Source organism: Muntiacus reevesi, chromosome 4 (assembly GCF_963930625.1).
Source record: "Muntiacus reevesi chromosome 4, mMunRee1.1, whole genome shotgun sequence".
In the NCBI taxonomy this organism is placed as follows: Eukaryota; Metazoa; Chordata; class Mammalia; order Artiodactyla; family Cervidae; genus Muntiacus; species Muntiacus reevesi.
In genome coordinates, this window is record NC_089252.1 from 114199622 (window position 1) to 114224123 (window position 24502).

Genomic DNA, 24502 nt, shown 5'->3' on the forward strand with positions numbered 1-24502 from the left:
CTATTAGTTGTGTTTATTACTGTTACAGCTTGTGGAGGAGACATACACTGAATCGGATGGTGAAGGGAGGGATTGTGGGGACAGAGGAGAGAGATGGGAAGTGTGAGCCCAGCCTTGAGGAGCAGATAGATTCTCCAGGCAGAGACTTGGGCCAGTGTTCCAGACACGCATGCTTGTATCCCCACAGTCTAAGGTTCCATCATAGCATGCCCTGCGTCTGCCCCTCATACCTGCAGGACAGGTGTGTCCTGTGACATCTACCTGGCTTCAGCCCAGTTAGACACTGTTCACAGGAGTGTCACTCCCCAGAGCTCTTAGGAGAATTCCCAGGCTGAAGGCACTGTGTCCTTCCGGCATAGGTGAATCTGTTTCAAACATCTGGGTCTTGGATCTGAAGATGATCTCAAAAGCTGTTTTTAAAGTCTCCTTCTCACTACAGTGTTGTAAAGTAACTAGCCTCCAATTAAAATAAACTAATTAATTAAAAAAAAATCTTCCTCCCTCTCTATTTCCTTCCTCCCCTACTCCTCTCTCCCTCCCTCCCCCTTTCTGTTCTTTTTATTCATCATAAAGGTTAACAACTTGCACATTTATTAAAAGAACTTGCTGACTATCTCCTCAAGCACAGAACTATACTTGCAAACCCAACAGCAAGTATGGGACAGGATGACCAAGGCTGACACAATTCACAGCTGGAGATTTCGCAGCAGTGGTTCCAGCCAGGAGTCTCCTGATATCCAGTTGCTAAATACAGGCTTCAGACAAAGCAATGGAGCCGCAGTCCGGACACCAGGGTAGGACAATCCGGACACCAGGGTAGGACGAGACCAACTTTCTCCAGGTGAGTTCAGTAACTGCATGCTCAAAGACTGTTTTTATGGAAATATCCTAATGTACACAGAAGTAGAAAGAATAATATTGATGTAATAAACTCCCACGTCTGAATCCCCTCGCTTCTGCTGTTCTCCACATTGGTTGATTTGTCCTTCCTGTCTCCCCCTCCCACATTTTCCCCAAAGCTAGAGTGCTTTTAAGCAAGCAAATCCCAGACTCAATGTCCTGTCACCAGTAATTGCTTCAGCCTGCCATGCCAACGGATGACATTTTTACATAGCTGCTGTGCCAACATCATAGCTCACAAAAATAACACTAACCTTTAAACAATCTAATATTTAGTCCATATTCAAGTTTCCCAGATTGTGTTAAAGATGTCTCTTGGCAATTCGTTTGTTAGAAGAGTGTTAACAAAATTCACTGGGCTCCGATTTCTAGAACTACGGCACTTCATAGGTTTTGCTTTCTGGAGGGCCTGTTTGGGACAGAGACACAGGAAATGCATCCTGCCCCTTCTTAAAAGCTCCAGCTGTGTGGTGGACACAAAGTAACTCACAGTAGGCCCTCCAGATAGCCCTGCAAGGTGACGCTGAGCAGGTACTCCCATCGCCAGCCCCAGGACCCCCACTTCAGCTGAGAAAAAGTCCACTCTGATCTGACAGAATGCCTTAAATTTTACTGGTCAAGAGGATCTTTCTGCTATTAAAAAAAAAATTAAAAGCCACCTAAATTGAGTCTGAATCCCTTATTTTGCATTTGTCAGAGTGTCCTAAGCTGGATTTTTTCACCACTCACCCCCCTCTTTAAATTTGTTTGGCATGTACACACTGTTTTATTTATTTATTTGTTTTTGGCTGCGCTGCATCTTCATTGCTCTGCGAGGGCTTTCTCTAGTTGCGGCGAGTGGGGGCTACTCTCTTGTGGCTGCTGCTGCTAAGTCACTTCAGTCGTGTCCGACTCCGTGCGACCCCAGAGACGGCAGCCCACCAGGCTCCCCCGTCTCTGAGATTCTTCAGGCAAGAACACCGGAGTGGGTTGTCATCGCCTTCTCCTTAGGGAGCATGGGCTTAATTACTCCGTGGCACGTGGAATGTTCCTGGACCAGGTATCGATTTCCCCTGCACTGACAGGCAGATTCTTTACCACTGAGCCACCAGGGAAGTCTGCCCACCCCCTTTCTGTTAAAAAAAAAAAAAAAATTAGCTCTTGTCTTTGTTTTTTAGAGGGGGGCATTGAGACACTGGCATCTGAGAGTCAGAGGGCTCTCAAGATGACCAGGTCCAACTGCTGCCTTCAGCTGCAGAGGTTTTTCCATAGGCCCATTCCACAGTTGAAACAACTGAGGCCTGGAGGCCCAGGGTGAGTCAGGCTTAATCTAGATGTAGAAATATTTTCAACTCCATCTCAGATTGCATCAGGTACAGCCATTGTTTCTTAAAGAATATGGAATTGCAAAGGCCAGAGGCTACCTCTTCAAACATAGATTTAAATGACACATACAGGAGCTTCTAAGCTAGATTAGGTTGGAGTTTCTCCATGGAGGAGTGAAAAAAGTTCTGCCTCTGGAGTTGGGGAAACCTGGGTTCAAGTCCCGACTTAGACATAGCTGTTATGTCACCCTGAGCAGTCCTTTACTTCTCTGGTTCTCACTTGTCTCATCCATGAAATGGGGCAATAGTCCCTGTCTACAGCATTCACTTAAGAAATGTTTGAAAATGATTAACACAGGCCCTGCCGTCCGAGGCACCCATTTGGTGAGTAAATAAAAACTCACGTCAAGAACTGGGCTCGAGCTTCCCTGGTGGCTCAGTGATTAAGAATCCAGCTGCTGATGCAGGAGACACGGGTTTGATCCCTGAGCTGGGAAGATCCCACATGCCACAGAGCCGGCAAGCCCGTGCGTCACAAGTACTGAGCCTGCGCTCTGGAACTCACACACTGCAACCACTGAAGCCTGAACAGCCTAGAGCCCGTGCTCCGAAACAAGAGGGGAAGCCACCGCAGCGAGAAGCCTGCACACCACAGCTAGAGAAAAAGCCGCGTGGCAACAAAGATCCAGCACAGGCTAATTAATTAATCAATTAATGACGATTTAAAAAGAACCAGGCTCCAGGGTGTTCATAGTAGGGGCAAGTTCTCCACCGCCCCACACCCACAGGGCATCACTCTCAGACTAGACACGGGAGGTCTCTGGGGAGCTCCCATCCGCCTGCGGGATCGCAGAGCTTAATTACGAGTGTGTCAAGGCCTAGGAAGGGCTGACAGTCCAGGCACCGCCCCGAACACTTCATACAAATAATCTCAGCACGGGCTGGGACAGCCGTCTCCCCCATTTTGACGGATATGGAGACTGAGGCCAAGCTGTCAAGCTGTGTAACTGTTGTCTGCAGAGCTCACGTGCCTGCTGAGTCAGGGGGCCCCCCACCCCGGCTGTCAGTTCTGGAATGCAGGGAAGCCGGATGCCACGCTCAGCTGCTGAGCTAGCTCCCCGGGGCTGTCAGCTGTGTCCACAGGATGGTGGGAGGTTGTCCCATGAATCACTCCCCGACATACACACAGCAGTGAGGTCACCTCAGCATGGAGCTAAGCTGGACTTCCTCATGCCTCTGGCAGCTCTGTTGTGGCCCTGGAGATCCGCCCACGGCAGAGAGGTGGGAAATGCCCCGAGGTCCTCCCTCCAACCTTCCGGAGGTCAACTCTTACTTGCTCGGAGAGGGGAAGTACCCTCACCTGGGCCTGCTCTGTACTGTGTGGTCACTCCATTGTGAGGATGTCACTCTGTTTTTTTTCAACCCCATCCACTGTGGCCTGCCAGACTCCTCTGTCCATGGAATTTTCCAGGCAAGAATACTGCAGGTTGCCCCTTCCTTCTCCAGGGGATCTTCTCCACCCCGGGATCGAACCTGTGTCTTCTGCTTGGCAGGCAGTTTCTGTACCACTGAACCACCTGGAACTAGAAGATAGTAAACACAAGGTATTGACTGGGTCTTAGGAACAGTACTACCTGCCAGTCACTGAAACCTTTCAGTGGTAGGAAGTATAATGTAGTCCATTGGTTCTTAAATGTGAGCAAGCACCAGAATCACCCAGCGTGTTGGAAGGTGGCTAAAATACAAATTGCAGTTCCCACCTCCAGAGTTTCTGATTCATTAGGACTAGGATGGGACTCAAGAGTTTGCTTTTCTGAAAAGGTTACAGGCGATGCTGATATTGCTGGTCCAGGGACCACATTTTTGAGGACAACTGATTAGCTCAACTTCCTTCCCCTTGCTTCATGGTGGTTCTCAACTTTATTTTTCCAGGGACAGAGATCTCATTGCCTAGTCCATCAACCTATTTCATTTCTAGATAGTTACTACTGTGAAGATATGACGTGTGTGTCTTTGTGTTGAGAAGAAAACTAACCTTCTTGGCTCTCTTCTGGCCAATTCTCTCTGCCTCTGGACTGCATGGTCTCATCAGAAGGCAGCGATGAGAGGGGAGAGGAGACTTGCAATTAGACCAAAGTTCTCCCTCACCTTCACAGCCCAGAGCCACCAAGCCCTCTCAATTTTCCCTTCTGATTTAGAAGTGTCCAATAGGAATATATTGTGAGGAAATTCCCTGGTGGTCCAGTGGTTAGGACTCTGTGCTCTCATGGCTGAGGGCTTGGGTTTGATCCCTGGCTGGGGAACTAAGATCCCACAAGCTGCATAGCCAAAAACCCAGAAATAAATACACACACACACATGTATGTATTCACTATATGTGTATATATGGATATATATATTATATAATTATATAAATAATATATTAGAATATAATATATTATATTCTAACATTATATATAAACATACTATCTGTATTATATAATATATAATAGATATTATATAATATATAAAATATTATATATATGGATATATAATTGTATAAATAATATATTAGAATATATTATATTCTAACATATATAAGCATATTATGTATTATATAATATATAATAGATATATATAATATTTTATATATTATATATTATATATGCATGATACACACATATACAATAATATATGTTATAAAATATTAATGTTATATTATAATATATACTATATTATATATAATATATAATCAATACATTATAATATTTTAATATATTAATATATTAATATATTTACATAAATATGTTAAAATATATAAATTATATATAATATATATAATATATATTGATAATATCTATATAGATAATATATTGATAATATATTATCTTTATAGATATTATTTTATATATAATATATTATATTATGTATTATATATGATATTATATATTATAAGATATTTATATATTAAAGGATATTTATAAATATATAAATATACATTTATATATTATAATATATAATATATATAATATATCTTGTATAAAATATATTATATATAAACTTATAATAAATAACTATATAATATATATTTATTTGTTATAAATTTATTATCATATATATTATATATTATATAATTATATAATATATTATTTTATATAATATATTATTATATATAATGTATATTATTTTATAGTATATTATATATAATAATATTGTTGCATTGACATATATATTATAATATTATATAATAATTATAATATTATATTGCAATATTATAATATATGTGTCAATATAATATATATCAATATAATATATATCAATATATCAATATAATATAATATATAGAAATGTATATATTTATATAAATATATAAAATATAAAAATTATAGATGTATAATATATAATTATATATTATAATATATTTAATATATAATATAATATTGATAATTTATATATAATTATACTATATATTTTACACTCATAATACATCTCAACTGTGCCCAGCCACATTTCAAAGTCTCCGAAACCACACATGGCTGGTGGCCACTGTTTTGCACAGTGCAGTGCCCCTGTCCCTAGTCCTCTGTACCCCGCCGCTGCTCCAGCTTGCTAGGATCCTGCCCCTCGTGTTTTGCCCCCCAGTTCACAATACGGCAGCCAAATCATTGGTCTGAAACATGAGATTTGATCGTATCCCCATCACCCTCAGGATAATGCCTGATCTCCTTGATGTGGCTTCCAAGTCCTCTCTTTCTTTCCCTTCTCCCCTCCTCTAGCCCCCAAGTCCCCCACCCTCCCACTTTACTGAATTCATTCGCAGATCCTCAACACAATACTGTCTCTTACCTTTGCACCCTTGGAATGCATCTTGGGCTACCCTTTCAGGTCACTCTCTCATTCAACAAAATTTATCAAGCGCCTACTATGTGTTGGACACTGTTCCAGATCTTGAAACTAACCAATACTTAAGAAGGAAGTATACATAACAAGCAAATAGCACATCTGACGGTGAGCAGTAAAGTAAGATGCAAGGGAAAGATGGTGCTGTTTGTTACTATAATATACAGGGTGGCCAGGGAAGGCTTCTTGGGAACGGTGACATTTGGGTAGAGAGACCTGAAAAAGTGAGGGAAGGAGCAAGGTGGCTATCTGGGAACAGCACTCTAGGCAGAGGGAACAGCCAGGGCAAAGGCCCTGAGGAGGGAGGGCCTAACTGGAGTGTTTGGGGCACATTCCTGGGTGGCTGGGGCAGAGTGAGAGAGGATGTCATAGGAACTGATGTCAGAGAGGGCAAGGAGTTGGCGGCACATTGTACAGGGCTGTGTAAGAACAGAAGTTAGTAAGGGGGGAGTCCTGGGAGGGTGCTGAGCAGAGGGGGGACATGAGCTGACTTGGGTTTTAACCAGATCTGGCTGCCCTGATGAGAACAGATAGTGGGTGGTGGACAGGAGCAAAGAGACTAGTGGATACCAGGGTGGTTGCAAGAAGATGGCATGAAGAGGCTGGATTCAGAATATGTTGAAAGTAGGGCCAACAGGGTTTTCCAGAGAAGTCAGGACCAGAGTATGAGAGAGCAAAGAGTCAAGGATGATTCCAAGGATGACTCCTGAGCTTAGATGATTCCTCTTCCAGGAAGCCCTCCTGGGAACCCCCAGCTGCCTGGGCCTTGCCTTCACGGACATTGTCGCGGCATGTCTCCCTCAGGGTGCTACCCAGGGCAGGGTAGGACTTGCTTACTGTCCTTCTTCCAGAGTGTTTGAGAGGTGAGTGAGAGAGGCAGGCTGAGCTGGGGTTAATTCTGGCCTCAACTTGGAGAGGTCAGTCCCCGCCTCCCACCCATTTGGGACCCACAAGTCGGTAGATATTCTAGCCTTTGCCTGGTTTCCTCACCACCGGAGGGCACTGCCAGCCCCACTCACAGGGGTCTCTCAAGGCAACACTGAGCCTAAGGCCTCCTCTTCTGCTGCCGGCCTAACCTCCGTCCTCCGGGGGAGCATCAGGTTGGCCCACATGGCTGTGCCCTGAGTCAGCCTCAGCCATGGCAGGGAGGAGGCGGCCCTAGGACGCTGCTTGACACAGCCAGAGTGGTACAACAGGCCCTGAAGTTAGACGGCATGGCCATGGCCCCGGGGGGAGGAGACAGGGGTCTCGTGGTGTAGCCGCCCCATCTGCCCTCCTGGCACATCGGGGTAAGAGTCAGGTCAGACGGGAAGGCCGGGGGCCCACAGCACCGCAGGAAGGAATGCCACACCGCTGAGCGTGTGAACCTGGGGCCCCCGGGCACAGGGTCAGGCCCCGCCCCTGCCCAGTGTCAGGCCCGCCCCCTCCTCGTCAGGGGGCGGGGCCACCTCTCCGCCCCCCGCGGGGCCACCTCTCCGCCCCCCTCCCTCTCCCCTCCCCCGGCACCCGCAGTCCAAGCTCGCCTCGCCTCCAGCGCGCACCTGCCTCCGGAGCTCAGGTAAGGGAACGGGGCGCCTGAGGGGCGGGGTGGGGGGATTTTTTTTTTGGAGTTTCGGGGAGACAGAAGCTCTTCAGCAGGCCTGACATTCTGTGGTTCCCGGCGGACCTGAATTTGAGTCCCACTCCGTGGTTTCCCAGTCAGGTGAGCGCCTCCGTCTCCTCTGGAGGGTCAGGGGAGAATGAAGTTCTCCGCGGTGCTGGGAGGGTCCCGTCGGCCCACTCCGGGTCTGTCGCTAACTTGCTCTGCGGGGCTTTCAGAAACCTTACGACCTCAGCTTCCCCATTTGTGAGGTGAAGTGTCTGACTAACTCTCTGAAGGCTTTGCCGCTCTCCGCCCTCGTGGGACCCACAGCTTTGGCGGGTGTTTCCTCGCACACGCCCTCCCCTTCCCCGCAGAAGCTGCCCTGGCCTTGACCCTCGAAGGCGTCTTTGAGGAAAAAGTACTGAATGGAGAGCTGGGGGAGGAGGGGCCGCTGCTATCGGAAGCTCACGGGGCGGAGGAGGGCCGGGGATGCGGCCGAGAGGGAGCCCCAGTCCCCTCATCTGTGCGCAGAGCATCCTGGTTTCTCTCCTGGGAGGTGGTTTTTGGGCCGGAAGCCAGCCCATTTTTCCTTTCACTGGGGACGAGAAAGATTGTGGTCTGGGGCTTATCATTTTGACCTGGTTTGTTTAGAAACTGAGAGAAAAGTCACGTCAGGAGGGGGTGTTTGTCTTGTTTGAAGTCCAAGCAGATCTATACTAATGAACCCCCTCCTTTCTCCGCATCTCCCTGAATTTGGGCTGGCGCAGCCTTCTGAAAAACTAGGGTCCTTGTGCTTTGAGATCGTTGCCAGGTCACCCTCTTATTGCATCGTCTCCCACATGATGGCCACATACCAGGACTGGGGACCCTGCTGGTCATCGCCGATGGAGGCCTTCTTTCATTTGCACAACAGCTCTATGTGGGAAGTTCTCTTTTAAAAAGAAAAATAAATAACTTTATGGAGATATCATTCACATGCCATAAAATTCACCTTTTTTAAAGTGTGCACGTCAGTGGTTTTCAGTTTATTCACCAAGTTGTGAAGAAAGTGTGTTTCAGTTTATTCACCACTGTCTAATTTAGAACATTTTTATCCTCCCCAAATAAACCCCATACCCTCTAGCAGTCACTCGCCATGTCGCCTTCTCCCTGGCAACCACTAATCCACTTTCCGTTTCTATGGATCTGCTTATTCTGGACATTTCATGTAAATGGAATCATACAATAGGGGCTCTCTTCTGACTGGCTTCTTTCTCTGAGCATAATGTTTTCAAGGTTTATGCATGTTTTAGCGTGTGTCAGCACTTCATTCTTCACTATGGTTGAAAAATCTTGTATGATGATATCACGTCTGGTTTATTCATCCATCAGTTGATGGACATTTGGGTTGTTGCCATTTTTTGGCTATTATGAATAATGCTGCTGTGGACATTCATGTACAAGTCGTTGTGTGTACATAGGCTGTCTATTCTCTTGGATATAATACAGAGGACTCGCTGGGTCCTATGGTGAAACTGTGTGTTTCACCATTGTGAAACATTGTGAGGAATTTCCAAACTAGTTGCACCATTTTACATTCCCGCTGACAATATGTCAGGTCTCCAAATTTTCCACATCCTCCCCAGAACTTGTTTGTATTTCATATTTTAGCCATCCTGGCAGGTGTGAAGTGGTATCTCATTGTAGTTTTGATTTTCACTTCTATAATGACTAATGATGTCGAGCATCTTTCCATATGCTGTTGTCAATTTGTACATCTTCTTTAGAGAAATGTCTGTTGAAAGCCTTTGGCTATTTTGAAATTGGGTTGTCATGTTATTGTTGAGTTGTAGATGTGCCTGTTCCAGGGGAAATTCTGAGGCTCTGAGACTGGGGGAGACTTGCAGTGATCTCACAGTTAGTGGTCTGTAGAAGTGGGAAGTGAGTCCGGGTCTGTCTGACATTCAAGAGGCAGCAAGCTCTTTCTCCTGCTCTGGATGCCTTTTGTCTGGTCTTTGCTGTTGCCAATTGTGTGTGTGTGTGTGTGTGTGTGTGTGTGTGTGTGTGTGTGAGAGAGAGAGAGAGAGAGAGAGAGAGAGAATGTGAGATACTGCTGGGAAAAGATAGAAAGAGAGAGAGAGAAGACAGAGAAACTGAGAGCATTTGGGATGAGAGAATGAGAAAAAGGAGCCTGAACTGGCTCAGGCTGTTTAATAAGACACCCACCTTGGAGGGTCAGAGCCATGGAAAACCTTTTCAGAATTTTTGGTTTCTTCCCATTAATTTTCAAGCATTGTGGTTGTTGTTGTGAACCTCAAAAAAGTTTACTTGGGAGCACACTTCTCACTAGCATTTTTGTTCCTAAATCTGAAACAAATCTAATTAGACCCCCAACCTAAACAAGGAATAGCATCCCCTAGTGTCTAGCTGGGCCTAAGAATCCAGAGCAGTGTTCATCAGACTTTTTGATAACGCCCTCTGCCCAAGAAAAATGTTTAGGCACCCCCAACATATATATATTTATAGATTTAGAAATGATATACAAGTTGTTGTTGTTCAGTTGCTCAGTTGTGTCCATCTCTTTGCCCCATAGACTGCAGTACACCAGGCTTCCCTGTCCTTCACTCTGTCCTGGAGTTTGCTCAAATTCACGTCCATTGAATCAGTGATACTATCTAACCATCTCATCCTCTGTTGCCCCTTTCTCCTTTTGCCTTCAATTTTTTCCAGCATAAGGGTCTTTTTCAGTGAGTCAGCTCTTCACTTTAGATAGCCAAAGTATTGGAGCTTCAGCTTCAGCATCGGTCTTTCCAATGAATATTCTCAGGGTTGATTTCCTTTACCATTAACTCTTTTGATCTCCTTGCAGTCCAAGGGACTCTAAACAGTCTTCTTCTCCAGCACCACAGTTCAAAAGCATCAATTCTTCAGCACTCAGCCTTCTTTATGTTTCAACTCTCACATCCATATGTGACTACTAGAAAAACCATAGCTTTGACTATACTGAACTTTGTTGGCAAAGTGATGTCCCTGCTTTTTAATATGCTATCTAGGTTTGTCATATACAGGTACTGCAACCATTAGTTAATATCTCAAGATATTAACCATTAGTTAATATCTCTTAATATACTTTATTATATTATTCAGAGTGACTTTCCATCACCAACAATAGTGAATGGAAGTTCACTTTTCAAGGAGCTTTCTTATTATGATTGCAGTCAGCAACAGTGTGTATGTGAGATCCTGTTCATTATATTCAACATTAGGGTGCCTGCTGTAGGACTTGAACTAGGAGCAGTGGTGGGTCTCTTCCACACTTTTCCTGTGTCTGGCTTGTACTTTCTTGATTAGCACTATCTCCTTCTGTGGTTTCTTGACAGGGACTCTTTGAAGCCACTTGTCCACACTACAGGGGCTGATTCAGTTAAAGCTGCGTTGTGTGATCCTAACCCACCACCAGGACACGGCAGTATAGGGCAATATAGGGCAATAGGCTGACCATGGAGGGACAGAAGATGTGGCCACAGCAGACCTGTCTGCACTGTGGGCTTCCCTACTGGCCCCTAGGGACCCCACTTAGTGGACATGGCGCTGGGTGTCTGATATATGGCCAAGGGTGCACATCAGAGTTGAACTATGTACTCTTAACTATTTTTAGCTAAAAGTGAAGTAGAAGTAGGGCTTCACTGGTGACTCAGTGGTAAAGAATCCATCTGCCAATGCAGGAGACACAGGTTCGATCCCTGATCTGGGAAGATTCCATATGCTTCATTGCAACTAAGCCCTATCGAGCCTGTGGCTGAGAGCCCGGAAGTCACAGTTACTGAAGCCTGTGTACCTTATAGCCTGTGCTCTGCAACAAGAAAAGCCACTGCAATACGAAGCCTGTGTGCCACAACTAGAGAGTAGCCTCCACTTGCTGCAACTGGAAAAAAGCCTGCACAGCAACAAAGAGCCAGCAAAGCCAAGAATAGATAAATTTTTTAAAACTTAAGTAGCAATAGATGAACTGACATGTCCTTCCTGTGCTTTGGGGATTATTATTTGAGAGACTAACAGGTTTTGAGCTAAGGACATCTAAGCCCACCACTACCACGCTTCACCTTGCCACCTCTCATGTGGGGTTCTCGTGACCACCTGAAGCAGCTATCATTTTTAGACAGTTCTTCCATATATTGAGCTGGCATCTGCCTTGGTGACTCCCCAAGATCCTGACTGCTCCCTCTGAGCTCACAGCCCCACCTGGTCCCCCTGTCCTGGAGGAGCCCTGCAGAGACCTGGGGACAATGACCAGGTCTGTTTATGCAGTGCTCATCCTTAGGCTGAGCAAGTCAGACATGGCTGAGCGACTAACACACCCGGTCCTTCATCCAGTTCTCTTGGATGTAGTTTCCACACCGTCCTCATCCTATGAATTATCTTGATTTGTCCAGACTCTCTTCTGTTCAAGACCCAAGATTGAGCCTTAAGATAGGAGATGGTAACGTAGAGGTCACCTTTCTCACCATGGTCTCTGTGCTTCTATTAATATAAACAAAGGCTGTGTTATCTTTGCTTTGTCATGTCCAACTCTGCAACCCCATGGACTGCAGCTTGCCAGGCTTCCCTGTCCTCCACTATCTCCTGGAGTTTGCTCAAACTCATGTCTGTTCAGTCAATAATACCACCCAACCATCTCATCCTCTGTTGACCCCTTCTTCTTTTACCTTCAGTCTTTCCCAGCATCAGGGTCTTTTCCAGTAGTGAGATCATTTTACTGTGTACTGTCTTATCCACAGCCCCAGGTGAGCTCCAAAACCCTCAGTGAGTGACATTATTTTCTGTGTCAGAGATGAGAAAAAAGGGCCTAGAGAAGAGAAGCAATGTGCCCAGGGGTTGGTGGCAGGGCCCAGCCAGGCCCTCAGTCTCACAACAGCTGACTCAGTTTCCTCCCAACCCCTGCCCTGCGGGCACCAAGAGGATTTTCCACCCATACCGTGGGATCCGGAGCTCTGAAAACACCATTTCTGTTCCAAGCCCCTGCTTGCCAGGGTCTGTTCCTAATTCATTCCGTTCCCCAACTGTCCTGCTTGAAGGGCGGACAAAACCCTGGACACCAGAAGTTGACACTGTCCAGAGTAGCCAGTGAGAGTGCCCTGGCCTGGATGCCAGGATGAAAAGACCGGCCCCAGTCATGGCAGGGATTGGAGCAGGTGACATTTTCCAACACTGTGCCAAAAGACATGGAGCCACATTCTAGGAGAAAAGACTGTACTCTTGTGTAGTTTTAGAAAGGGTCAGATTAACTAGACTGAAAGAGCTTTCTCTCCTGCAGGCCCTCTCAGAGCCTTTCATATACAACTGCACCTTGTGCAGCTCCTATTGGAGCCTACAGAAAGCAGCATTGCCCAAACTTCTTTGAAGATAAAATCCATTTTTTCTTGGAGTATTTTAAGGGCCCCATTAGATGCCATTTTGTAACTTACTTTTAGAACGTGCTGTTCTGGGCCTTTGGGCAGGTCGTATCAACCCTGAGTGCCTTTGCTGATTGAGTGGATGAACATTGAAGGCTTTAACAGAAGCAGAACATTAGTTTCCTAGAATGTCAGAGCTGGAAGAACCTTGTAGTGTGCAACTTTTATGTATGGGGGAACAGAAACCCAGGGCAACCCAGCAACTTGTTTGGAAGAAGGAGGCCAGATGCAGGCAAGCCTGTTGGGAGATGATCATAACATTCAGGGGAGAGATTCTGGCTGTCTGAGTGGACCGCAGTCTGCCTAGCATGTGTTGCCTTTGTTAAAGATACAGATTTCTCTGAGCTGCACCCTAACCCTAACCTTGCTCTGAACATCAGACCCTCAGAGTAAGGGAGTTGGGGGATCTGCACTACCAACAGTGCTCCCAGGGACATCTGACCATTAGCCAAGTTTGGGAGATGTTGAGCATGGGGAAGGAAGGGGAAACTCTCATTTACTGGGTGACAGTATTCTGGGCTTGTTGTGGGCATGATATCCTTCAATCCCCACAACACTTGGGGGGAGAGATATTAATACCCCATTTACAGAAACTGAGCAGCAAAGGGACAGGGATGGGTACACAATAACGACTGGCTCCAAAGCCTTCACTGCCCTTGTAGGATCTCTTGGGAAGAAGGCAGTGGGAGTGGAGAAACCAGTTCCTCTTGAAGGTAAAATCGGACAGGCTTGGGCTTTGGCTGGCCAGAGAGGAAGGAGCTGGGTCATCCTTCCTGCGTTTGGAGCTTGAGGGCCCATAAGGATGGTGGAGTCAGAGAAGCTCGGAAGGAAGATGTTCGGCTTCTGAAAGCTCTGGGCTGAGCCAGGCACTGGGTCGGGGGGAGAATGTGGTAGGCAGAGTGATGATCCCCAAAGATGCTTGTGTTCTAATCTCTGGAATCTGAGGCCCTGTTAGTTTATGCAGCAAAGGGGAATGACATTGCACATGGAATTGAGGTTGCTCACCTGCTAACCTTAACATACTGGATTATCATCGGTGATCTGAGTGGGGCCCAGTGTCATCACAAGAGTCCTTAAGGGTGGAAGAGGGAGGCTGAAGAGGTCAGAACAGTGCAGCGTGAGGACTTGCCCTGACATTGCTGGCTTTGAAAATGGAAGAAGAGCCACTAGCCAGGGAATGTGAGTGGCCTATAGAAGCTGGACAAAGTCGGAGCGGGGAGAGGAAGGAGAAAAAGCAGCAGCAAGGAAATGGGTGTTCCCCTTGGGCCTCCAGAAAGGCAGGCAACCCAATGGACAACTTGATTTTAGCCTGGTGAACCAGTGCTAGACTTCCAGCCTACAGAAGGGTGAGATGCTAACCATGTGTTGCTTCCAGTCACTGAGTTTGTGGGAGTTTGTTACAGAAGCAATAGAAAACCAGACAGGAGCTGAACCAGCTCCAAGATGGTCTCTGTTCTCAGCAAGTGTACAGGTCTCGAGGGCAAGGTCTATAAGACAACAGGCTTGGATGGTTACCATGATGGGGAGACCCAGGAGGTCCCCAATCCAGCCTGGAGTTGTGACAAAATACCTCATATGGTGTGGGGTCTCAGGGACCCTGCCCATCCCACCCTGGCCCGGCCACCCCGGCAAGCCCCACTTTGCTCTGCCTACCCTTTCAGAACAAACCCCTCGAACCTCCCCCACCACCCAGCCACACACACACACACACACTTGTCTCAACTCAAGTGCTTTGGCTGCAAGTAACAGAAACAACCTCAGGCTACCATAAAAGGGCTTCTTTGGGAGGATATGGGTGTCTCACAGAACAGAGGGTGCATGTGAGGAAGCTGACCACGGAGAAGATGGTGCCCAGGAGCAGAAACGAGAGGGCCCTGTGGCAAGGCAGAGCAGCGCCAGCTGATTGAGAGCTCTGTGTCACTCATGCTCGTCACAAGTCAGATCCCTGGGAGGAAGAGGCTGAGAGTCTAGCCTGGGTGGAGGGCAGTCACCCCTCAAGAACTCCCACATGCTTGTCCTGGAGCTGCGTCTGCCTGGTGGGATGTGGTTGATGTTAGGGCGTGGGCTTGTCTGGGGTGACTTGAGCAGCCAGAGGAGATCATCCAGGGCTGTGACTTGCGCCTGGGCTAAGACTAGCAGGCGTGAGGTAAGATCTTGAGTACTGAGAATGCCCTGTTAGTCCAGTGGTTAAGACTTTGTGCTTCTGCTACAAGGGGCGTGGATTTGATCCCTGTTTGGGGAACTGACATCCCTCAAGCCGTGCCTCCGGGATCACACCATGTGCTCTCTCCTGTCACCAGAAGGGGCTTTGACACCAGGTGGGCCAGAACAGTCCACCCCTCTGTTGGCTGTGTTCCCCTCCCAGCTGTTATTTCTGCTCCCAGCATCCCTTCAATCCCATCTCCTGCCCTGTGCATGTTTAACTGAGCTGGCCCACCATTGGTGGCCCCAAGGCACGACATTACAGTCCACCTGTGGAAAAAGTTGGTCATGAGCTGAGCTTTCAAGGCCCAGGATGATTCCCCAACCTCATGGGATTCCTACCCCGTCACCTCCCCGCCGCCGCCCACCCCTGCCACTCAACCTTCATCCCACTCTGGCCATTATTGCAAGTCCAGCTGCAGGGACCTCCCTGGTGCTCCAGTGGCTAAGACTCCACGCTCCCCATGTAGGGGCCAGGATTCAATCTCTGGTCAGGGAACTAGATCCCATAGGCCGCAACTAAAGAACCCACGTGCTGCCATGAAGATTGAACATCCTGTGTGCTGCAGCTAAGACCTGGCACAGCCAAATAAATAAAGACTTTTAAAAAATCCAACTCAGTCTTAGTCAGCCCTCTCCTCCAAGGTGGGACACCTGAGGAAGATAAGCAATCCGTGAACTGGGAGACAGGGTTCTGGAGCCAGCCTTGCCCCTGAATCGCTATGTGACCCTGTGCAAGTTCCTCTCCATTCCCAGTTTCCCCATCTGTTAGCTCAGACACCGATGCCCCCCCCTAGCTGGGCAGGGAAGGCGCTGTGAAGCTGTAAAGGCTCAGCTTACTGTCCTTCCCACCCTTGTAATAGCAGAAGCTTAGAAAATCTGGGCTGAACTGAAGTGGAAATCCAGTTTAACAAAGCCTGTGGGTGCAGCGGCCCTGGCACCACTGGTGACTCAGCAGGGCTGGGGTTTGCAGAGGAAAATGCTAAGTATTGCATGTCCTTGTTGGACCAGCCTCAGAATGGGGGCAGGCACCTGAACGAGCGAAGCCTGCAGGCCTCTAACCAGGACCGGGGAACGGGGCGTCGTGTTAGGGAAGGGAATGGATGCGAGTCTATCTGTAAGCTGGGAGACCTTGAAGAAGTCATTTGTCTCTCTGAACCTCAGTTTCTTCCTGCGTAAAATAAGAGTAATGTGTGTGAAATGAGATCGTGGGTGCTGGGAACTCCCTGGTAGTCCAGTGGTTAAGATTCCGCGCTTCCGCTGTGGGGAGCATGGGTTTGATCCCTGTTCGCGGAACTGAGATCCCCCCACCATGCCGTGCCTCTGGGATCACACCATGTGCTCTCTCCTCTCTGCTGTCTTCTTTCTTCACTTCTCCTGTATCAACTCCCTGTGCTCCATCTTGGTTCAAAAGAGGTCATAGGCTGTGAACTTGACTTTCAGAAGCCCCTGGCATCAATCCCTCTGTTTGATGTCCCACCCCTAGTACACTGTCCTTTTGTTTTAAGCCTCACCCTGCACACTGATTTTAAGGGTTTTGTTGTTGTTGTTGTTGTTGTTTTATTTTAAGGGTTTTACACCTTTACAGTTCTGCTTATCCTTTCTTATTGCAGGAATATAGGCGAAGGAGGGATGAGTTAGGACATTAAGAGGAGAAACAGGGCTCCCTCCGGTCCTGCCTCCGTGAGCATTCTGTTTCCCCTCCTGTCCATTTCAGTGTCCTGAAAACTGCTTGAGGAAGTTCCTTGGGTTCTGGGGACACTTGCTCAGGGCTCCAGTGGGCTAAGTGTCAATAGAAGCCAAGTTGGTGTCATTTGCATAACACTCCAATGACTGTCAGTGGCTTCTTTCCTGGTGCTAATGACAGAGGCCTGGGAAGAGCTGCCGGCATCAACATGGACTAAGCAACTACCCTTGCTCAACCATTTACTAGCTCCCCGGTCAAGTTTCTTAGCCTCTCTTTGCCTCCGGGTTCTTACGTGTAAAGTGGGTACAAGCGTGGTGGCCCTGATAGAGTTGTGGTGAGGCGGATGTGAGGCACATGTGTCGTGTGCTCAGATCCTTGCCTAACAGATAGGAAGCACTTGTTTGTTACTGTCTTCATCATCATCCATGTCATCATTTTTGTTTTCTGCCAGGCCTTGTGCAGGGCGCAGGTGACACAGAGATGAGTCAGCTGTAATCCCTTCCCTGGCTGGTTAGTGATCTAGTGCAGGAGACTCACCCTGGGCGTGTCAGACCCTCTCCTAGGCCCTGAGCAGGGATCAGAAAGTGAATAGGAACAGTGGCTCCAGAGGTTGTGCAGCAAATCTGGGCCTCGAGAAGGAAGATCCTGAAACAAGACACGGCTAACGTAGGCTCAGGAGAGCAATATGCCCCCTAGGCCTCCCCCAAATCGTGTCCTTCTTTGGAGCTGCTTCCTGCCAACTGTTTCCCATGTGAGCCAAGGCCCCTCGACTCTGTGCGTTTGTACACTGCTCCTTCTGGCCCTTCCAAGCTCTCCTTCAACATTGCCTTCTTCAGGCGCTCTGACTGACCCTGGTGTGATTTGGCCCCTGGGCTCCCCTGGGACTACCACCCCCACTCCACCCCCACCATCCATCTACTATGAAATACCTTGAAGACAAGGATACAACTTATTCACCATGGTATCCCTGGTGCTAGCACATAATATGTACTGTGTACTAAGTTGCTCAGTTGTGTCCGACTGTTTGTGACCATATGGATTGTGGCCTGCCAGGCTCCTCTGTCCATGGGATTTTCCAGCCAAGAATACTGGAGTGGGTTGCCATGCCCTCCTCCAGGGGATCTTCCCAACCCGGGGATCAAACTTGTGTCTCTTATGTTTTTTGCATTGGCAGGTGGGTTCTTTACCACTAGTCCCATCACCCTAGCCTAAGCACACAGTCGATACTCAATTAATGTATGAAGGTAGGGGAGGAAAAGTATATCAGTCAGAATTGTTTTCAGCTACAAATGCTGAGACTCCTGACTAATGAGGCTTAAACAAAACAGGGTTTGTTTTTCTTAAATAACTAGAGAGCAGGCAGCTGCTGTCAAGGGCTCAGCAGCTCAATGTCCCTGCATTAACTTTGGGTTTCCCTCAAGGTCACAGAATTGCCACTGTGGCTCCTGCCATCACATTCAAGAAAGAAAGGTGAGGCAAGACACAGCACCAGTACTGTTGGCCTCTTTTGTCAGGAGAAGCAAAACTCCTTCCCCAAACCCCATCAGACTTTTCACTTCTTTTTGGCCAAAACTGGATCATATGGCCACTCCTCACAGGGAAAACAAGTATCTACTTGTTGCATGCTTGCATGCTAAGTCACTTCAGTTCAGTTCAGTTCAGTCATTCAGTCGTGTCTGACTCTCTGTGAACCCATGGATTGCAGCACACCAGGCTTGCCTGTCCATCACCAACTCCCAGAGCTTGCTCAAACTCATGTCCATCAAGTCGGTGATGACATCCAACCATCTCATCCTCTGTCGTCCCCTTCTCCTCCCTCCTTCAATCTTTCCCAGTGTCAGGGTCTTTTCCAGTGAGTCAGTTCTTTGCATCAGGTGGCCAAAGTATTGGAGCTTCAGTGTCAGTATCAGTCCTTCCAATGAATATTCAGGGCTGATTTCCTTTAGGATTAACTGGTTGGATTTCCTTGCTATAAAAGGGACTCTCAAGAGTCTTCTCCAACACCACAGTTAAAAAGCATGAATTCTTCAGTGCTCAGCTTTCTTTATGGTCCAACTCTCACATCCATACATGACTACTGGAAAAACCATAGCTTTGACTAGATGGACCTTTGTTGGCAAAGTAATGTCTCTGCTTTTTAATATACTATCTAAGTTTGTCATAACTTTTCTTCCAAGGAGCAGTCATCTCTTAATTTCATGGCTGCAATCACCATCTGCAGTGATTTTGAAGCCCAAGAAAATAAAGTCTTCCACTGTTACCATTGTTTCCCCATCTATTTGCCATGAAGGGATAGGACCGGATGCCATGTTCTTTGTTTTTTGAATGTTGAGTATTAAGCCCGCTTTTTCACTTGCCTCAGCCATGTCCAACTCTATGACCCCACGGACTGTAGCCCGCCACGCTCCTCTGTCCATGGGATTCTGGATACTGGAGTGGGTACCTCCAGTACCTCCAGAATACTGGAGTGTGTTGCCATTCCCTCCTTCAGGGAGCTTCCCAACCCAGGGATCAAACCCCTGTCTCTTATGTCTCCTGCATTGGGAAATGGGTTCTTTATCACCAACACCACCTGTGAAACCCAAAGTGTTAGTTTCTCAGTCATGTCTGACTCTTTGAGACCCCATGGACTGTAGCCGGTCAAGCTCCTCTGAACATGGAATTCTCCAGGCAAGAATACTGGAGTGGGTTGCCATTTCCTTCTCTGGGGGAATCTTCCCAATCCAGGGTTCGAACCCAGGTCTCCCAGATTGCAGGCAGATTCTTTACCATCTGAGCCACCAGGGAAGCCCATCTACTTGATATGGAGGAACAGAGTTCAGTTTTGTTAACAAGAAGGAAGTCCAGGGGTGATGGCAGGCAGAAGGATTAAGGGGATGGGGGTAAAGAGGGTGGTTTCTGGTTAGACCCCATCAGCAGAGGGTTCATGAACGAGGCAGTATTTGCGCTGTGCCTGGAAAGTCATGTACAATTTTGGTAACAAGGAAGAATGGCCTCAGTGGAGGTCTGGGGGCCTGCAAGTGTGAGTGTGCCCAGGGGCTACCACATGAGCAAGACAGCTAAAGCAGGCAAGAGGTAGGACCAGCTTGGCGAACTGTCGACATGTTTGGCATCATCCAGTAGCTCACTTGCCCGCATACAGCTCTGAGTCTCTTCTTCCCCCTGAAATTCCACCATGAGAGATGATCTCAGCCTCTGAGATGTACTGGACACCTGCTGTGTACAAAGAATCCTCTTCAAAATATAGGTACACCCCGGGGCTCATGGTCATCAGCCATTCATACCTGGATATCAGTTCATTTTATTGGCTAGTGACTTCCTAACGCTGAGCTGAATTCTGCCCTGAGAAATGGGAATTTTTATTCCAGAAAAGGGTAATGAAGCCTGGAGTCTAGGAGATGGGAGATGGGAGGGACTGGGGCTGAACCCCAAATGCCCAAGGGTCATAGGAGGTCTGTGGAAGAGGGAACTCATGCTTATGGAGCCCTCCTTCGGGCAGGCACTGGCCGGCTTTCTTCTCTAAGGTGCTACCATCACAGTTCACAATTGAGGTAACTAGACCTTGGAGAAGGGGACCACCCGGCCAGGGTCATCCCGTGCACAAGTGACGGAAGTGAGGCTGAACCCTGCTCCACACAGCCCATGCCGTCTTCTTGCTGCCCGCATTATAATAACGATTGTCATCTCAGCTGGCACTTATTCACTCCCTGCTCTATACCAGGCATTGTTCTGAGTGCTCTATGGGTTTTAACTCATGCCATTCTAACAACAATACACTATGAGGTAAGCACTATAATTGTCCTCATTTTGCAGATGAGGAACGTAAGGTCCACAAGAAGTTAAGTCACTGGCCCGGAATCCCACAGCTACAAGGGTCAGGGTTCACACCCAGGCTGTCCAGCTCTGAGGCACAGGAAAGATGCTGCCTTGTCTGGGTCTTGTGGTGGATTAAAAGTAGATTCTCTACCAAAGACAAACAAAACCCCTATGAACTCATAGGTACAGAAAAGAGATTGGTGGTTGCCAGAGGTGGAGGGTGGGTAGGAATGGGTGAAGGGGGTCAAAAGCTACTAACTTCTAGTTATACAATAAAAAAAGTTCTGGGAGTGTGATGTACAGCATGGAGGCTATTCGTTCAAAATACTCTGTTGCATATTGGAAAGTTGCTCAGGGGATAGATGTTAAAATTTCTCATCACAAGAGAAAATTTTTGTTTAACTATGTAAGGTTACAGAGGCTAATTAGACTTAGTCTGGTGATCATTTTACAGCATTTACAAACATAGAATCATTATGTTTTGCCCCTGAAACTAATATATATTATAGGAGCATTATACCTCAATAAAAAACTTTAATTAAATTGAAAAGAATTTTTAGGGCTTCCCTGGTGGCTCAGTGATTAAGAATCCACTTGCAACATAAGAGACTTGGATTTGATCCCTGGCTCAGGAAGATCCCCTGGAGAAGGAAATGGCAACCCACTCCAGGATTCTTGCCTGGAGAATCCCATGGACAAAGGAGCCTGGTGGGCTCCAGTCCTTAGGGTCGCAGAGAGTCAGACACAACTGAGTGATTAAACAACAACAAGCATTTTTAAAAGAGTGGTTTCTCTTGGGGACTTCCCTGGTGGTCCAGGGGCTAAGGCTCCATGCTCCCAATGCAGGGGGCTCAGATTCTATCCCTGGTCAGGCAGGGAGCTAGATCCCACACACGGCAACCAAAGACCCCATGGGCTGCAAGTAAGACCCAGTGCAGCCAAATAAATAAAATACACATATTTTTAAAGTAGGTTCTGTTAAAAATAATAATAAAGTAGGTTCCGTAGACCAGCCGTTCCCAAGTAGACGTGATTTTTATCCCCAGGAGACACTTGGCACTGTGTGGTGACGTTTTGACTGTCACAACTGGGGCGGGGTGGGGTGCTCCCTGCATCTAATGGGGAGGATGCTAAACGCCATATAACATGTACACTGGCAAAGGAGCATTGGCCCCAAATGTGAGGAGTTTGGAGGTTGAGACCCGAGTCCAAACTAGTCAGAGAGAAGTGAATCTACCTCCTGTCAGAGTTGAATCCCTAGACTCAAAGCTGGGAGGAGAAAAAATGGGGTGGGGTAGAGGTCTTCAGAACAAAGCCAGCACAGCTTGGCTAAGATACTGTAACAAATACCGAATCCCAGTCTCAGGGTAGCGAGAAGCTGATTCCCTGTGCACGTGGTCAGCCAGAGGTAGGTCCAGGCGGGCAGGCGGCTCTAAGCCCAAGGCCTTGTGGGGCCCAGGTTCCTTTGCCCCATTGCTCAGGGCTTCCCTGGGGTGTTGACTTGACTTGTGTGACAGAGGTTGGCCCCCCACCACAGACCAGAATACAAAAAGCAGAAAGGAGGAAGTGGAAGTTGCAGAAGTTTAGGAGCCCAGAACTGAAACCGGATTCCCACAGGCAAGAACCTATTGTTAAATCTTTAGGAATTTGGGGAGCAGGTTGTTAAACACAACCAGTTTTAAATTAAATTAAATTCTATAAATTAACTAAATCCTACAACAAGCAAGGCTAATAAGTACTTAAAATGTATCACTTCCTAATTTATTTTACTACATTCTGCTGTTACATGGGCACTTGAGGTTTTCGCAGGTTCTATATATATGGTGGAAACACTGCACAATGCTATTTGTGTTCCACTGCCCACCTCTTCCCAGCTTTGCATTCAGTGACATCACATTGATATCAGTCAGTGGGAGTGTTTATATCACAGATATCAGTAACCTATACAAATCAGAACTTTACAGTTTGCTTTGTTGATTGTCTGAATTTAAGAAAGTCGTCAAGCAAATGTGAATAATGCAGATTAAACCTCAGAACTGTAGGCATTACATTCTACTTGTTGTATATGAAATTCACAATACAGAGGACCTTATTTTTATTATTTGTGTGCTATATATTCTTTTAAAATTTTTATTGTTTTTTTTTTCTTGAAATCTAGTTGATTTGCAGTGTTTCAGGTGAACAGCAAAGTGATTCAGTTACACATGTACATTTATAGCTGTTCTCTTTTAGATTCTTTTCCATTAGAGGTTATTATAAGATACTGAATATAGTTTTCTGTGCTATACAGTAGGTCCTTGTTGTTTATTTTACATACAGCGGTGTGTATCTGTTAATCCCAAATTCCTAATTTACCCCCCATCCATTCTTTACATCAGTAAAATGTATTGCAGATGTGTGTGTATGTGTTTGTGTGTGTATTTTCCCCCCAGAACCACAGAACATCTTGTCAGCTCCCCACTGCACACTTCCCATCCACTCTCAGTCTATTGGCAGGAACCTGAGCCACATGGTCCCTTGGCCAAATCTAGCGTCCAGGGATGCTGGGAAATATTGTCCTTGGCTGGATGGCCATGTGCCCAGCTAAAATCAAGGCTTTGAGGGGGCAGCCCAACCATGGCAGCTCCGTATATTTCCTCTAGAGAAGGGCACCAGCTCACTGATGTTAGCTGTTTAGATTTTCTGAGGCCACACGTCCAGCCTTCTCAGGGCCTCACTTGAAGGCCCTCTTCGAGTTACCACCAGCACCCACTCAGAACTTCAGGAAAGCGCAGGGTGTGGTGTCCTGAAGGGACCGGTTCCCAAATCTCATTCTGCAGCTCCAAGTGCCTGCTTTCTGCCCTGGCTTTCATGACTTATATCTGTAATCCCAACAGGTATTCCAGCAGGGCCTGACTGCATGATGACCTTTGAGCAGTTTTGGGCTCCAGACCAATGTTTGGGGTTGCATTAAACAAAATGTGGGTTCTGGAGTCTCAAGTTACTTCATCTCTTTGAGTCTCAGTTTCCTCCTCTGTAAAGAGAGGATGATAAAATTTACCTTGCAGGGTTCTAGTAAAGATTAAATGCGACAATCTTTTGCAAAGTTTTGTTATCTAGAAACTATAATTCAAATATGAAGTAATTAATCCCAGTTCTCTCCAGATTGTTTTGTGATCTGGCTCAGGTGGAATTATGAACATATAAACCCTTTGTAAAACTGTTTAGCACTATTGATGTAAGGTAGCATATAACATTTTAAGTTATAAAAAAAATTGTTATTTTATTGTAACAAAAGCAGTACTGTTAAAAATTTAAAAAATTCAAAGTGAAAATGAGAAACTAAAATTACCCATAATGCTACCACTCAGAGATAACTGTATGTGTATATAAGGTGTCAGAGATAACTATATATATTTATATATGTGGACCTCTAGGGAATTCCCAACTATTTATATTTTGATATAGCTCCAACAGGTATTAACTTGTCCTGTTGTTATATTTGGATCCCCCCCCCCACCGTGCCCTCCAACTCCCTTATTCAGATAATCAGATTATTTTGAAGCATGGCCCAGACACCATATAATTTCATCATAAATATTTCAATGTTTATCTCTAAATTGAAGGATATTTTAATTATTTTTGGCTGTGCTGGATCTTTAGATGCTGCATGGGTGCTCCTCTTTTTTGTGGTGTGTGGGTTTCTGATTACGGTGGCTTC

General features: G+C 46.6%; 1 protein-coding gene across 7 annotated transcripts in view; it reads left to right on the top strand.

Annotated features, from left to right (window-relative positions):
* The first annotated feature begins 626 nt into the window (after positions 1–626).
* TMEM40 (transmembrane protein 40) overlaps positions 627–24502 on the top strand; it is a 39235-nt gene continuing 15359 nt past the window's right edge. For 4 of the 7 annotated variants that reach the window (XM_065935419.1, XM_065935424.1, XM_065935425.1 and 1 more), the window contains exon 1: positions 627–841. The gene's annotated coding sequence lies outside the window, so the exon portion shown is untranslated. Of the gene's footprint in view, positions 842–3710; positions 3809–7545; positions 7642–24502 lie in introns of those variants that run through there. The other 3 variants (XM_065935420.1, XM_065935427.1, XM_065935421.1) reach the window with 2 other exon arrangements.